The 13,987-nt window shown below is 39.9% G+C and overlaps 1 protein-coding gene and 1 long non-coding RNA gene across 3 annotated transcripts in view; both read left to right on the top strand.

Moving 5' to 3' along the window:
* The window catches only part of LOC133048184 (keratin, type I cytoskeletal 9-like), a 98,848-nt gene that overhangs the window by 25,254 nt on the left and 59,607 nt on the right, over positions 1–13,987 (top strand). The window lies entirely within an intron of this gene.
* The window catches only part of LOC133047991 (uncharacterized), a 32,720-nt gene that overhangs the window by 4,357 nt on the left and 14,376 nt on the right, over positions 1–13,987 (top strand). Inside the window, exon 1 of one of the 2 annotated variants that reach the window (XR_009690932.1) lies at positions 8,983–12,847. The exons of the other annotated variant lie outside the window; for it this stretch is intronic. This is a non-coding gene — a long non-coding RNA (uncharacterized LOC133047991). Of the gene's footprint in view, positions 1–8,982; positions 12,848–13,987 lie in introns of those variants that run through there. 2 annotated transcript variants of the gene reach the window in all.

The raw sequence follows: 13,987 nt of genomic DNA, 5'->3' as shown, positions 1-13,987 counted from the left end.
TGCATCCATTGTAAAGACAGCTGTGCTTTGGATCAGCATGTTGGAGGTGCAGGAGGTTCCTATTTTGGAGTATGGACAGGTAAAGATTGTGAATTAGGAGGATTTGGGATGATGAGCGGAGAAGGCAATGGCACCCCACTCCAGTAATCTTGCCTGGAAAATCCCATGGACGGAGGAGCTTGGTAGGCTGCAGTCCATGGGGTCTCGAAGAGTCGGATACGACTGAGCGACTTCACTTTCACTTTTCCCTTTCATGCATTGGAGAAGGAAATGGCAACCCACTTCAGTGTTCTTGTCTGGAGAATCCCAGGGGCAGGGGAGTGTGGTGGGCTGCCGTCTATGGGGTCGCACAGAGTCGGACACGACTGAAGTGACTTAGCAGCAACAGGGATGATGAGACATTTACAGGTTTAGATTCTGGAAATACATATACATGTGAAGTATAGTCCAATAATGTTGTAATTTAGGTATGAATTCTTTTTTCTCAAATACAGAGTTTTAGGAGAAGCAGATGTTTTAGGAAAACCAACACACTGCTCTTGTCTTGTAAAACACCAGACTTGCTTTGCGTCTTGCCTGAGTTGCATCAATAGAAGAAATAGAAAATGATAATTAGTCTCCTTGTCACTCCATCAGAGGATTTACAGATTTATAATTTCAGCATGTTTATGACACAACTTACACTCTTATTTATTTCAGATGATTTTGTTAGCTGGTATCTGCAGGCTATGAAAAAAAACTCACTTATCTTTCCTAAGCTTTCCATGTCAGTTGGTCATTAGAAAACTTAATGATCTTTTGGAAAAAATTCAAACATTCCAGCCTCTTAAATAAGTAGTTTTCCCTCTATGGCATTAATTTCTTCCTTTAAGTTTTTACTTCAGCTATAATTTTAGAGTAAATGGGAAGTACACATAATAACTGCATTTAAATTTACGATGTGCTGATTCTCTTCTGAAAGTATTCTTGTAATAAAGAAGGAATTCAAAACAGAGAACCTTAATCTGCAAAAATAAAAGAAAGCTACAAATCTGCCAGCATTTCACTCACATTGAGCTATATATTTCTGAGGCATCTCTACCCTTACTAGCAGGCAGAATTTTCATTCTCTCTCCAGAATAGAATATGGGTAATAAAGATAGATAGACATTGATAATTATTTGGCTTCCAAATTATGTTTTCTTCATGTACATAGATTCAGGAGCAAAATGTTTAGAGAACTGTTTCAAATGTACCTTGAGTGGGGAAGACCAAACAGGGCAAATCCAATCTATTCATTCTCTTACTCTCCTAATTCGCTGTTTCATATTTTCTCCTCCTGAAGTCACCAATGCCTCCTTCCCCCCTTCCTTTTCAGCCCTTGAGTCTGTTTCCCTGAGAAATAGGAGTAATCAGAGAAGAATATCCACAGATCCCACCACATCACCTGCCAGTTTCTGTGCATATTCTCTTCCTTTCTTCCTGTTACTATGAATGAAATGTTCCAAGCTCTGTATCTCTTCGGCTTGTGCACTAGATCCTATCCCTTCCCTCCTACTCAAAGACCGTGAATCAGCAATCTTCCCTTTTCTGCATCATCATTCCCGCCCTCTCTGCTGGATCATTTCTATTTGCATAAATTGCTACCACTTTGTTGGAAGCAGCTCTCTGCACTCTTCCTGGATTCTTGCAGTAGCCTCCTAAGTGGTCTCCTTCTTTCAACCCCTGCTCCCCTTCAAACTCAACTCATCTCAATAGCCAGAAAAATCCAAGATCTTGCTACTCCTTTGCCCAGAACCTTCCAGAGGCTTCACATCCTCGCTGAGGGTAAAAGCTAAAGTCCCTGGCAAGGCTTTCAAAGCCTTATTTGGCTTTTCCTGATTTCCGCCTCTAACTCAATCTCCAGCTTCTCTCTCTGGGCTCTTCCTGCACCAGCCACGTGGACCTCTTCTTCCCTCCAACACCAGACACACTCATAACACTTGCACCAGCGTGGTTTGTTCCCTTACTTTCTTTGCATCGTTCCTCAGACATCACCTTCTCAATATAACCTTTCCTGTTCAGTCTTTAAAATCACAGCTCCCTCCACCCCACCACTTTCCCTGCTCTGTTCTTCACTTATGCCATGTGGTGAAATACTATGTATTTTTACTTGTTAATTGTTTATCATCTGTCTGCCCCCCTCCCAAGGAAAATCCATGAGTGCTTGGGACTTTTTTTCTTTTTACCTCTTTCCCACATTCCTAGTATATTCCTAGAATGTAGTAAATGCTCAACAATAACTTGTTGAGTGAATCTGTCTTTATGAGAGTGTAACTAGAAAATGACATGGGAACATTAGTCATGCTGACTAAATTTTTAAAATCTATCTCACCAATTCTATTTTACAGACATAATTTGAAGATATTTTTAGCTTCATTTGGGTCTCTATAGATCTTTTTTTTTCCTTTAGAAGAATCATGGGACTCTCATATACTTGAAGAGAAATATACTGTGAAAAAAATGTATGAATCTTAATTCCTTTTGGACTCTTGTATCGTTCAATAGCTTGCTGCTTTAAAATTTTTTTTTAATTCAATTCGGACATTCAAGTATTTATTCTTTATGATCCCTAATCAAAAATGATCTGCTATCCATTTCCCTGTAAGCACTGCTTTTGTGTACTGCACAAATTTTGGTATGTTGTATATTCAGTTCAAAATACTTTCTTGTAATTTCTTCTTTTACCTATGGGCTATTTAAAAATGTTATTTAACGTCTAGATATTTGGGGATTTTGCACATATATTGTTTTCTAGTTTCATTTTATGGTCAGAAATCATATTTTTGTAATTTCAATCATTTTCATTTTTTTGGGGAACTTGCTCAGAGACCCAGCAAACAGCTTTCTTGGTTCATTTTCTTTGTGTACTTGAAAAGAAATGTGTATTCTGAAGTTTTTAGATAGTATTCTATAAATATCAATTAGACTAAGTTGGCTGATTGTGTTATAAAAGTCATTTATATCTCTGCTGATTTTCTCTTTGTTCTATCAATTACTTTATCAATCAAAGAGGAGCTGAAATCTCTGTCATTGTGAATTTGTCTGTATGTCCCTTTGGTTGGATTAGTTTTTATTTCTTGTCTTTTAAAGCTCTATTATTAGCTGAATGCATATTTAAAATTGTTGTATATCTTTCCAATGGTTGATTCTTTATTTTTGTTAATATTCTTAGTCCCTCTAAAATCTTTCTTTAATGTTAATATAGCCATTTCACTTTTCTTATAATTAGTGTTTATATTGTATATCTTTTTTAATCCTTTTAATCTATCTCTATGTTTAAAATGTATTTCTCACATACAGTAGTTAGGCCTTGCTTTATTGTCCAGTCATATTTCTCTGCCTTTTAATTGGTGTGCTTAGCACATTTATAGCTAGTATAATTATTGACATGGTTACTTTAAGTCTGCTCTCTTGCTGTTTGCTTTCTACTTATGCCATCTGTCCTAAGTTCTGTTTTCTCCTTTTCCTGCCTTCCTTTGAGATATTTGACTATTTTGAATCATTTTGTCATCTCTATTATTTATTAGTTATGGCTCTGTTTTAGCTTTTTAAGGGTTATGACACATGTCTTTAACTTACCACAATCTACCTTCAAATAATATACTACTCACCTTCCAATGGTACACTTCCATTTCTCCCTTCCAATACTTTGTGTTTTTGTTGCCAGATGTTTTTTTCTACACATATTCTATACACGCACAATACACTCTAAATATTTTGTTTTACATAGTCAGTAGTCTTTTTAAAGTTTATTTTATTTTTTGGCCCCACACAGCTTGTGGTATCTTAGTTCCCCAAGCAGGAATTGAACCTAGGCCCTGGCAGTGAAAACACAAAGCTCTAACCATGGGACCACCAGGAAATTCCCTAAAATTTATTTTTTATATATATATATATATATATGCATTATATATAATTTCCAGTGTTCATTCCTTTGTGTGCAATCACTTTTCCATCTGGTATTATTTTCTTCAACCTGAAGAATTTTCTTTACAATTTTTTACAGTCCAGGTCTGCTGGTGACAGATTCTCTCACTTTTGTCAGGAAGGGTCTTTCTTTTGTTTTCATTTTCAAAGTTACATTTTCTGTATAAAGAATTCTAAGTTGATGATGTTTTTATTTGCATGTTTGTTTGCATTCACCACTTGTCTTCTGGCTTACTTTCTTTCTGATGAAAAATTGGTAATCATTCTTATCTCTGTTCCCCTCTATGTAATGTATCTTTTCTTCCCTCTGACTGCTTTTGGATTTTTTCTTTATCATTGGTTTATGGCAACTTATTTATGATGTTCCTTGGTGTGATGATCCTGTGTTTATCCCTCTCAGGTTTTATTGCATTTCTTCGATCTATGAGTTAATGGTTCTCATCTATTGTGGGAATATTTAAATCATCATTTCTTCAAATATTTTTTTCTGCCAGTCTCTTTCTTCCACTTCTGAATTATACTTCTTGATGTTGTTCCACAATTCACTGGGGCTCTGTCCTTTTTGTATTTCTCCCCAATGCTTCAGGTTGTATAATTCCCATTGTCTGTTTTTCAGGTTCACTGATCTTCCACAGTGATCTGCTGCTGTTAAGCCCTTGCAATTAAATTTTTCTTTCAAATAATATAATTTTTCAACTCTAGAAACTATATAAGATTTTCAAAACTTCTTTTAGTGTCTCTATTTAGATACTTGTTTCCAAATTATCTCGTGTTTTTCATTACATCCTTGAACATATTTATAAGGTCTATTTTAAAATCCTTTTCTATTCTAGTAGACTGATTTTACGGAGAAGGCAATGGCAACCCACTCCAGTACTCTTGCCTGGAAAATCCCATGGATGGAGAAGCCTGGTAGGCTGCAGTCCACGGGGTGGCAAAGAGTCAGACAGGACTGAGCGACTTCACTTTCACTTTTCACTTCATGTATTGGAGAAGGAAATGGCAACCCACTCCAGTGTTCTTGCCTGGAGAATCCCAGGGACGGGGGAGCCTGGTGGGCTGCTGTCTATGGGGTCACACAGAGTCAGACACGACTGAAGCGACTTAGCAGCAGCAGCAGACTGATTTTATCCTAGTTATGAGTTTAATTTCCTTGCTTCTTTATGTGTCTCCTAATTTTCTGTTGGTGCTGAACCGTACTATTGAGTTTCTAGACTTTCTTGTCTTCCTTTTTGACAGTATTTTGTTTCAGCAGGCAGTTAATTTCCTTTCTGATCAGCTTGATCCTTTCAAGTCTTGTTTTAAAGTTTTGTTAAGATGGTTCTAAAGCAGAAGGAGCACAGAATTTCTTTGAAGAGCCAGGTAGTAATTCTTTTGGGCTTCCCTGGTGGCTCAGTGGTAAAGAACTGCCTGCCAATGCAGGAGACACAGGAAGCACAGGTTCAATGCCTGGGATGGGACAATCCCCTGGGGAAGGCAATGGCAACCCACTCCAGTATTCTTGCCTGGGAAATCCTGTGGACAGAGGAGTCTGGTGGGCTACGGTCCATGGGGTCACAAAAGAGTCTCTATTAAATGCTGTCAGTCAGGGACTAGTCAGTGTCTGAGATTTTGCCCTACTTGCAAGCCTACAAAAGTAGCCTGGATTCTGGCGGAAGACTTAAGGCTTCTTGGTCAGAGACAAAGGACTTTATTATAGCACGGCAGGCATCCTAAGTTTCATATTCTCATTGGTTTCCCTTGGGCCCTGAGCATCATGGGGGCATTGCTGAGTGGATCCAAGTTGGATGTCACACACACTGTGGATCTGGATCACAGCTGGGGAACCCTGAGCTTAGGAACCTCTCACCTTATAGCTGCTAGCAAACCTGTCCAAACTTTGCCCTGAAAGGAGCCATTCTCTCTATTTTCCTGGTCAGGAAACAAAGCTACGCTTTGTCCTGGAGGGTGACATTAATGGCATCAAAAGGCTACTGGATATACAAATATCCTTGGAAAGGTAGTCTGGGACAAAATTGTTACCAGACATGGAAAAATGCCATGGAAGATTGTCTTTTACCGAAAACTCTTGTGTTCAAGCGGTCTCTCTGCTGGTTGGAATTTAAATGCTTACCATTTCCATGAAAGTGTTGCTTGAGTCTCATGTCCCCAGTAGTTTTTCCCCTGAGAGTTCTTCTCCCAGTTGTTTTGCCTGGCCTTATGGGGTCCTGTCTTGTACATGTGCATCTTAATATTCAAACAAACACTTGAGATGACCCTTATGATGACCAGATTTCTGGAACTGTCTCTGCACACCTCTCTCCTCCCGGGTACTCTGCTTCTCAAACTGCATTTACTTCCAGAGTTCCAGTCTCTGTTCAACTCAGCAAAACCACTGTGCTCTGCTTGAATTCTCTTTCTTTGTAATGTCAGTTCACAAAGAACCTCCAGGCAGAAAGCTGGGGCTTTTGAGAACTCAATTCATTTGTTTTCTCTTCCCAAGGAACAGAGTCCCATACAGCCTATTCAACTTCTGACAGTTGTTTTATATATATATATGTTTTTATTTTTATAATTTTTTTTATAACAGGAGATCTAGTCTGGTACTGGTTACTCCATCAATGCACAACTATCTTTGTTAGCATTAGCTTCTTTCTGTGTTTTGGGATTTTGATATGCACAATCACTGAGTGGGAGACATTTCCGTTTTTCTTTCTTACTCCATCTCCAATTTAATGAGTATTTTCATCTGCCTTTATCTCCATTCCAGGCTCCAGTCCAGAAACAAGATCTTAAGATGGCTTTAGAGGGTTCCTGCTCCTTATCAATGTTAGGAATATGTCTAATCTAGTAACTGAGCCAGCTGGTATCTCAGTTCGTTTGCTGTAATGATGGTTTTTTTTTTGTCCTTTTGCTTTCTTGGGTCCACTACTTCTGACAAATCCACAGCTCCAGGCAATATACTGGCAGCAGTTTTATCCGGCTTCCTTTCATGGGGCTGGGAAAAGTTAGGTGACAAATCATCACTGGTTACCCAGAACAAAGAGATTTCCTGAAACTCAAGATTTTCACTGGTAAAACAGAGAGTGTCCTGGAGAAACCAGGATGGTTGGTGTGTTCCAGTTCCTGGCTTTCCAAACAATGCTAGCTTTGGTCTCTGTCTTGACTGAAGCATTTTAGCCTTAGTGTTCCACCAGAGCTGAATTTCCCGTTGCCACCAGCTGTTTCAAGGCCCAGACCTTGATGGGCTGGTGCTTTAGCTCAGCTCACTGCTTTGCATTTCTGTTGTGTTTCTAGTGCACAAAGATGTTGATCTCATTTTTTTGAGACCAGCAATGACCTTTTGGCTTTCTCTTTTTCTATTTTATCTGTATTACCATGCGTTTAAAGCATACAGGATGAACTGAAACATGAATTCACTACGCCATCTGACTGGAAATTCTACCGATTCTTTTTCAATTTGATACTGACTTAGTTTAGGAAATAATGTAATGGAATAGCCTGCTTTATTTAGAAGCCATTCCAGTCATTTTGAGGGACCTCAAATCACAGAAGTCCGGATGAATAGTCACTGTCCATATAGTGGCTGTATTCTTTGAGGGCGTTGTAACTCAGTACTTAAGTTAGCACAGAACAAAGGAGAAACAGCATTCTAACTTTGCACCATTCTACTACTTCTGGTTAATGACAATGGCATCAATACTGCTTTACTCTCATCTCCATTTCCACTTTGAATTCTATTCATCCCTTCCTGAAGACACGGAAGAAAGACAGTCAAAGGGACGTTGAGGTAGTGGTTTCCAACCTCTTTCTTATAGAGCAGCCTTCAAACTGGTTTTGGAGAACATGTGGATTTTCAGACCCTTGGACATAGCTTTGGTGACCTCCCACGTAGTTACTACCCTTGAAATTGGGCAAAAGGAGCAGAATAAGCTTTTTTGTGTCCCTGTTTGCCTCAAACTGTGTTCTGTCTGTATTCTTTTTGATGAGAAGATTTTTAAAAATAGTTTTCAGCCTTTTGCTCTTCATTCTATTGACAATGACAATCCCATTAATTGTCTTGCAGATTTGCACTGTGATTTACAGTAAGCATTTAAACTATTTCTACTGGATTAATGAGTTTTTGAACATAGAGGTTTTCACATTTCAAACCCAAGTATCTAAATATCATGCAAACAAGCTTCTGTCATAGTACAATACTAGTGAAGTAGCAAAAATTGTTTCTAGAGCAAAGTAGTTCACACAACCGTCTTAACTCCACTTAGAAAAATAGTCCCATTCCCAGCTTTGGCTTCTGTTTTTAACTGAAGTGGTAGAAATGTGTACGTGGCCGTTCACATTGAAATATTTAAAAATTGGTATCTTTATGAGCTAGTCTATTTTTAACAAAAATAAATATGAGTTAACTGCTCACATGATGGAATTAAATATTTTCTGGGAAGTAATTCAGTGAAGAACAGGGAAGCCTGGCATGCTGCAGTCCATGGGGTTGCAAAGAGTTGGACACGACTGAGCAGCTGAACAACAATTTAGTAAAAACCAAATGATTTAAGAAGTGATCACCTTATTGTTTTATTGAGTTTTTTGTTGTTAAAGAAACTAGTTGGACCACGCCTTTTTGGGTATCTTAAAATAACTCCATAGGTAGCTGGTCTGGACTCTGATGGGGGTGGAGGGGAATAGAAACGTTAAAAAATGAAACAAAGAACTAACATTTAGTAATTGAGAACACACACTTATTTAACTAGGACTAAATATTGCCAGAGCAAGTCCTGTGCTAAAATTAGACCTTGGGGTTGGTCCAATAGCAGCACGAGTTATAATCCTTTAGAAATCATGGCCTGTTGGTTCAAATCAGGACACTGCCATGCGAGAATATAAAGCACATATGTCTTCATTACAAGACAGTAGAATTACCAAAGCTTGAACTACTTCTACCTAAAGGTTGGATTTTATTTTTTTCTTTTTTGCTTTTCTTTCATATATGAGAAGACCTCTTGAAAATATTTAATTTCCTAGTGCTCTTACCCCATGCATCAAATGTGTGTATACACACACACACTCATGTTTAGGTAGGTCTTGGGAACAGTATACTAGAACCTCAGAAAATTTATGGTAAAAGTAATGTGATTTAGTGGAAAGAGAATATATCTTAGAATTAGACATACCGGCCTGTGACTCCTAGCTCCATCATACTCTCTGAAACCTTGGAGAAAACAACTCGTATGGACCTCAGCTTTTTTATTTTGTTTTTAAAAAATCAGAAAATGTTCGGTGCTGAGAAAATGTTTTCCTCTCTCCCATCTGTACCACCATCAGAGGACATTTAGATAGATAGCTAGATGGAATTTTATTAACTTCATATTTATTGTGTGCCAGGCACTGTGGTACATATTATCTCATTTAGTCTTGACACACCCGTGAAGTAGTGGAGCTTAAACAGCCCTTATATAAGTCTTTAGGCTTTGCTTGCCTAAAGGATCATGCTAGAAAGTGACAGAACCGAGACTAGAGTGCTCCTAAACACTATGATTTCAGCTTGTTCACAAAAAGTCAAGACTTAAAGATATCCTATCAATGAAATGCAGTGAGAGATGTAACGACAAACCATTAGTTTCTCAGCAGATTTACCTTTTTTAACCAAGTTTAATTTTGATACATGTATTCATTTGTTAGGGCTGCCATACAAAATAGCACTGACTGTGTCGCTTAAACAACAGAAGGTTATTTTCTCACGATTCTGGAGGCTACAAAGTCTAAGATGAAGGTGTTGGCAAGTCTGATTTCTTTTCATGCCTGTCTCCCTGGGTTGCAGGTGGCTGGCTGCCTTCTGTGTGTCCTCACACGATCATCCCTCCATTTGTCTGTGTCCTAACCTTCTCTTCTAGTCATTTTGGATTAATGACTCCATTTTGACTTAATTATCCCCTTTAAAGGCCCTGTCTCTAGATGTAGTCACATTCGAGGTCTTTGGGGTTGGAGCGTCAGCATATGAATTTGAAGGAACACAGTTCAGCCCCTGACAAGGCACATGTCGCATAAACCATGTGATACTAAATGAAAAAGAAAATAAGCCTGCCCCCCTGAATGTTTGCTATGTGTCAAACATTGTTCAAATATGTGTTTACACATATTTATTTAATCCATACGAGCTAAGTACTATTCTTAGCCCCATTTGGTACTGAGAGGTTAAGTAGTTTATCAAGTTACATGCGTGTGTTTGTGCTAAGTTGCTTCAGTTGTGTCTGACTCTTTGAGACCCTGTGGACTGTAGCCCACCGGGCTCCTCTGTCCACGGGATTCTCCAGGCAAGAATACTGGAGTGGGTAGCCATTCCCTTCTCCAGGGGATCTACCTGACCCAGGGATTGAACCTGTGTCTCCTGTGGCTCCTGCCTTGCAGGTGGGTTCCTTACTGCTGAGCCATCTGGGAAGCCCATTAGGTCACATAACTAGTAGGTAATAGGAGAGCATTTGAGTCCACAGAGCCTGACGCTAGAGTCTGTACTCACACTGCCCCTCTCAACTAGACGCATCCTGTTTGGGCCAAAGAAACAGAAAACACAGTAGTATTTATTTGAGGTAAAATGATGATTAAACTTCAAAAGTCTGTGTATGTTTAATTAGCAATTACTAGGCTGTCCTACATGAAAGATAGTGAAGCGGCTTTCATTTATTCCATGGTTATGGCTAAAGTAATAAATCAGTCACTTAGAAAATGGCAAAGAAAAATTCTAAGTTAATTTCTTGCATACTACTCTATGTAATGAAGGATTAATACAAAGTATTATATTTCTCTTCTAAATCTTCAAAGGCAAATAGTACCCATAATGAAGCATTAATATTTGAAGACCTAGGACACATATGGTTCACTTCTGATTTTTCTCCCGTGTGGGCATCATTCCTGCTTCAGTCCATTAACTGAAGCAAGAGAAGCTGAGTTCCATGCCTGGAAATGTTGGTCTTAGGGGTAGCAATGTGCTCCTTGCAGCTACTGAAGTCTGTAAGTCTACAGAAGCACGAACTTGCAGCCAAACATGACTAGAAAAAGAAATTGTGAACTGTCCCACCCCCTCCCAGAATCCCCCAGACAGTTAGGAAGGAATGTAGGGCTCCCACTGCACAAAGGAACGCGATTTGAGCCGATTTTGTTGAGTCTCAAAGGACAGAGTTCTTCAGCTCCCGTCTGGTTTAAATCCAAAGTGAACAAAAGAATAGACTCTGAGTTAGGAGTCAGATCACTGCCGTGGTACCCTCTTTGGCAGTCATTTTAGTTTGTCAACAGAGCCTCGGCCTTCAAGATGCTTACAATTCGGTGATGAGGATGGGGGTCTTTACGAAGTTGTGATAATGAGTGTTTACAGAACACCACCGTCAAGTTCTAAGTTGAACATAATCCATATGAAAACGAAGGCTGGAGATACTTGTCACAGCAGCTCAGGATTTTAGAGGCCACTGCTGACTGGAGTTGTCAAGGCAAACTCAATGGAGAAAAGTTGAGTGTTGAGATGGGCCTCGAAAGTAGGATTTGCTAGGTGGGGGGAAGTGAAGGTGTGTTAGAGGATTCAGTAGCAGCTGGGGCACAAAAGCAGGAGTGAGGGAGACAGGCAGGACGACAAAGAAACTTCGTCCCTGGAACAGACAGATTTGGGGGAGTTATGGGAAATATTTTAGGATTAAGCAGTCTGGGGTCAGATGATGAAATTGACTCATGCTGGAGGTCAACATTGTTATTCTGTTAGTTGAATTGCCAGCTGAAATTATCTCAGTTCTTTGAACATGTTGGTTAGAACACGTCTCAACAGAACAAAGTGCTTTGCCCCTACTATATAAAAAAGATAACGAATAAGAACCTACTGTATAGTACAAGGAACTCTACACAGTACTCTGTAATGACCTATATGAGAAAAGAATCTTAAAAAGAGTGGATTAAAAAAAAAAAAGAGTGGATAGGTGTATGTGTATAACTGATTCACTTTGCTGTACCACAGAAACTAACAGCATTGTAAAAATCAACTATACTCCAATAAAAATAATAATGAAAAAAGAACCAAGAGCTTTGCGTCTAGTGGCATGTTTGTTATCCTTAAGGCTGCTCAGACTCCAGCATGCTCTGCGGACCACTGTCCCTCCAGATTTGTGTCATGCCTAATTGAGCTGGGAGATGGTGCACCTGTTAGCTCTAGGCCTCCACAGACTCAGCCTGGCAGGGGGCCTCAGAGCAGCGCACGTGGTTCTAAGTGCCCAGCTGGAGTCAGGAGGAGGGTGCCTCTGTCCCACGAAGGTTCATAGCCTCAGAAATGGCTTCTCCTTTTTTGAATCAATGAGATACACATTCTCTGTCTGCATTTTATGAACCTTCAGAGGGGAGAGCTCCAGGGAATTCTGAGCTCTCCACTTCCCTTCCCTTCCCACCTCCAAGGCTGTCTTGTAGTAGAAATTTTAGTCTCACAGACCTTTAACTTCTGACTCGCCTGTGTGATGTTAGACAAACGACTAAGTTTTTTGAGCTCGTTATATTTTTTAAATCTGTAAAATAGCCCAGTAACGATGAGGTTACTGTTCATTCTCCTCCTCTTTTGTGACTTCTCTCAGTTGCTGAGATTTTGGAAGAACATCTTTTTCTGATCATAAATGTGCTCAGCTATCAAGGAGGTAAAAACTCTACCGTTCAGGACACTTAGGGATCCTGGAGGAAACATGGGGGTGGGTGGAGTTGGCCTGCCCCTCCCCGCCTCCCAACCCTGTATTTATTTCCTCAGGATAGGATTTCAAGTCAACCGGAGCCACTCCTCGGGATAGCACAGAGCTCAACAGGATCCAGAGTGCTTGGAAATCATCTCAGAGTCGAGGGATCAACTATCCTTACTTGTATTGAGTTTAAAAGAAGAAACAATGGCCTAAAGCATATAAAAATTAAGGTTACATGTGACAAAGCATTTTATGAGTTCAGAAACAGTTGGGCAAGGCCATAAACTATCATATTACTAAATTGCTACCATTTCTGACGTTCAAGGCTCCAACTACAAGTTTGTCCTTAGAAATTGCAGTGTGCTCTTGATAATTTGAATGTACCCAATTGTGCTTCCAGCCAAGAAGCACGTAGGGTTTGCTGGTTAGTATTTTGCCTATATTTGGGTCCTAAAAATAACCTCCTCATGAGAACAGGATGAGCTTTGTGAAGATTATATTCCAGTTGGTTAGAAATGGAAGGCACATTTTTCCCATTGCCTCTTGCCTTTCATTTCTAAACACATTTGTCTCTACTCTGAAGCAGAGGAGACTATGAGAGCAGCTGCAATGAGCAGCTGTAGAATCTTCTGTCATCTGCTCTCTGGCTTTTCAGACTTTGTCCCATCCTCTGCTCCCAGTTGTCCTTTTCTTTCTTTTTAAAATCACCTGCCCTCCTCAGGTCCGGGCCCTGTCCCTGCAGTGCTTTTAGGGGATTTTTGCCTGGTGTCCCCCTTGATTTTACCATTCTTTATAGTTAAAAAAAGAAAAAGAAAAAAATCACTAGTGAAAACATTTTTATCTTATGAAAAACCACCGGAAGGGGGGAAAAGTCTGTCAGCCAATACAGAGCTGCCTGCTGCCGCCCCCGCGAGTTCTGCTTGTCATGCTTGGCGGTGATCTTTTCCGTGGGCTGCCATTTCAGTACAACATAAAGCTCTAATTTTACATTTGCATGCAGAGGCCAGATGCTGATGACTCTGTGAGGGGAAGCCCTCCCCAGGATTACCTTGAGAGAGATGATTGATTCATCCTGTGCACAGTCATCAGCCCTCCCAGAGGCCTTTCCCCGCCAGCTCCACACACGGTGCCCGGGACTGTCGGAGCCCCTCCCAGCAGCCCTCTTGGTGCACAACAAGCCGTAACAACCAGCAACGATTGAACACTTTTCTTTTCTTTTTTTCCTTCCTAATGTGTCGTTAGTTGAGCATAAGCTTCTCTCTAAGGTCGCTTATGCGAGCTAGCGCAGGACAAGTCTCTTCGCATAGTATGTCAATGTAATTTATGTTCCATGGCTTTTAGGGATGATCTGACTCTTCTCAACCGGTCCT

This window comes from Dama dama, chromosome 28 (assembly GCF_033118175.1).
Source record: "Dama dama isolate Ldn47 chromosome 28, ASM3311817v1, whole genome shotgun sequence".
In the NCBI taxonomy this organism is placed as follows: Eukaryota; Metazoa; Chordata; class Mammalia; order Artiodactyla; family Cervidae; genus Dama; species Dama dama.
The sequence above is the reverse complement of the archived record's forward strand: the minus strand, read 5'-3'. Positions and strand labels throughout refer to the sequence as shown.